This window comes from Triticum dicoccoides, chromosome 1B (assembly GCF_002162155.2).
Source record: "Triticum dicoccoides isolate Atlit2015 ecotype Zavitan chromosome 1B, WEW_v2.0, whole genome shotgun sequence".
NCBI classification, from domain to species: domain Eukaryota; kingdom Viridiplantae; phylum Streptophyta; class Magnoliopsida; order Poales; family Poaceae; genus Triticum; species Triticum dicoccoides.
Window position 1 is genome coordinate 568,756,301 of NC_041381.1, and position 2,486 is coordinate 568,758,786.

Sequence of the window (2,486 nt, forward strand, 5' to 3'; positions counted from 1 at the left end):
TTGAATAGTAATAAGTTGGTTGCGTGCAGAGACCGAGAGTTATCCTCCTTCTCGAAAAAAGGTGTAGCCGTGTAGTTATGTATATGCTTAATGATGGACGTAATGATGTTTAGGTGTAGATATAGAAAATTGTTACTCATAATACAACTGTTATGGTGATTGGCGATTTTAGGAGCCGTCCATTCACCCTAATCTGACGGTGGGAAAATCAGAGTTACGAGGAGTTACGAATTAGAAATTACGGGAAATTACATATAATGGTGGGGCCATTACAAAATTTATGTGGGACCAATTAATTTGTGAAAGGATAAATCCGTCATTAATTTGTAAAAGGGAGTGGACCAGGACAGATTCCACGCACCCCTATCCCATTATCTCCCCCAAATCTCTTTCCCTAATTAATCGCCTTGTTTCCAACCTCTCGCCGTCGAGCTCACAATTCCACCGCGTCGGCCCTGATCTATCCGACGTCGCCACTCAGATCAGATCCACTCCACCGCCCCACTTCTCGATGCGGCCTCCATTCCACTTCACTGGAGTACACGCAGGCCGCAGCTGCAGCAGGCGCCGAGTTGGACGCGGTTGCGGGCAGTTCGACCCCATCATGCGTGAGCGGCAATCACACGTCGTCACCGGCGGCACTATGTGCCACAGACTCCAGCTACTATTGGCATACGTGATACGTCCTCAATCTGCATGCCCTAGGTATTTTCTTTTTGGCAATTCGTATTACAAACCTGCAAACACAGCAGCTGCCAGAGCGTGTTTTTTTTTTTACTCAAATCAGTGTCTGCCCCATATCATGGTTTATCCCCCAGTTCAAGTTGATGCAGGGTCACAATTACTACTTATGTTGGATGATACTTATTCACAAATTTCAGCACCTACATAATCTTTGCAGCAAGGATGCTAATTTTCGTTTTTAGATTTCTATGCTTCCACTAGGTCTCGCATGTGTTGTGATGTTAGGATTTATTTCAAGACTAAAAATACGTCTTTACCGGCTTTTGCAACCCATCTAAGGCTGGCATGTACAACCTTATGGTCAGCTATTGTCATATTTATTTGTGATTTTTTAATGTGCAGAGAACTACAATCTATGCCCAGGTTTGAGCGGCTATTGTCGTCTTACACTGATAATAAATTGCTGATGGCCCGCTTCACTATCAGATCCTTTGTTGATCCCTTTTTTTCTGACAACTCTATTTGCTTCAGAGACTAAGCAGATGCAATGCTACTCAAACCCAGAGTGTCTAGTGCAAATCTTCAACCGCGACCGTCAAACGATCTGATCCCAAAGGTGGTTTTTCTTTTTTGTTCTCACACTGCAAACTTAACCGAGTTCATCGGAGCAGGTAGTTGACTTAATTTTGCTTGTGGTATATTGATTACCGTTTCAGGGGAAGTTCAAGGGCCTAAACTGGATGATGGAAGCTGTGGGTTCCGTTTCGGCAAAGGAGAGGTGGTAGTAGCAGCTACTTTGGTGGGTTCCTTCTCTTCACCATTCGTGGTGCTCCTGGATTACCTCAAGGACTTTGAGAAGTACCTGCTTGCTTGAGCATCATATCGGAGATGACGATGCGGGCTACGACATGAGCGGTGGGATGCTAGGGCATGAGTCTTATTAGCAGTAGTGTCTGGTCCATGCTAGATATTTCTAAATGGTTGTCTCCTAATCTAGAAGTGAATCAGTCAACTGTCCTGATTGGTTATGCTATTTGTCCTTGTCTTGTAAACATCTATGTTGACCGATGAAAAGCTCAAAATGTTATAGGATTGAGTCTGAGCTGCTGAAACTTGATGCCATCCGGCTGCTGTGCGTAAAAATAATGAGGAAATATATGTACAACTGAGATTTGCTCTTCAATTTTCCATATCGCAATATTACTGTAGAGTGGCTATCGAAGATTATGTTGGTTTCTCACCTCTTTTGCGTTTGTATTTGCCATTGCTGTGGATCCTCATAATCCCATTTTGGTTTCTCACCTCTTTTGTTTAACCCACTTTTGTCTACTTTTATAGCTATTTTCTCCAACTATAAAATGAGCCCACTTGGACCTCAAGTTATAATTACTTGCGCTGAAAAGAGATTATCATTAAGTATTAGGATCAATAATTAGCATTAGGAGAACATTTTTTTTCTAATTCAGCGGCCAAACACACACCTTGCAATTAATAATTGACGATGTTGTGCATCAGAAATGGAAAAAAGAAGGCAAATAAGCTTCTTGCCGATGCTGATGATACCAAAAAGGAATGAATAATGTAGGGAAAACCACTTTCAATCAAATAAACAAAGGGTGGTAATATCATTCGGTTTTTTCGATGTCAGATCAATTTTCGACAGGGTCATGTCAATGGAAAACACATTATTCCGAACATGAAATCATCGGTATATGCGCCATTCATATCTCCTTTCTAATGCTATATCTATGACTCAATGTTCTTTAACCTCCTTATCATTCACTCGATGTAGTCATCGTTTT

At 41.8% G+C, this 2,486-nt stretch overlaps 1 long non-coding RNA gene across 1 annotated transcript; it reads left to right on the forward strand.

The window, feature by feature from the left end:
- The first annotated feature begins 391 nt into the window (after nucleotides 1-391).
- Nucleotides 392-1,829, forward strand: LOC119308646. The gene is made up of 3 exons (XR_005150230.1): nucleotides 392-705; nucleotides 1,216-1,300; nucleotides 1,401-1,829. It is a non-coding gene; the product is annotated as an uncharacterized LOC119308646 (long non-coding RNA).
- The last annotated feature ends 657 nt before the right edge of the window (nucleotides 1,830-2,486 follow it).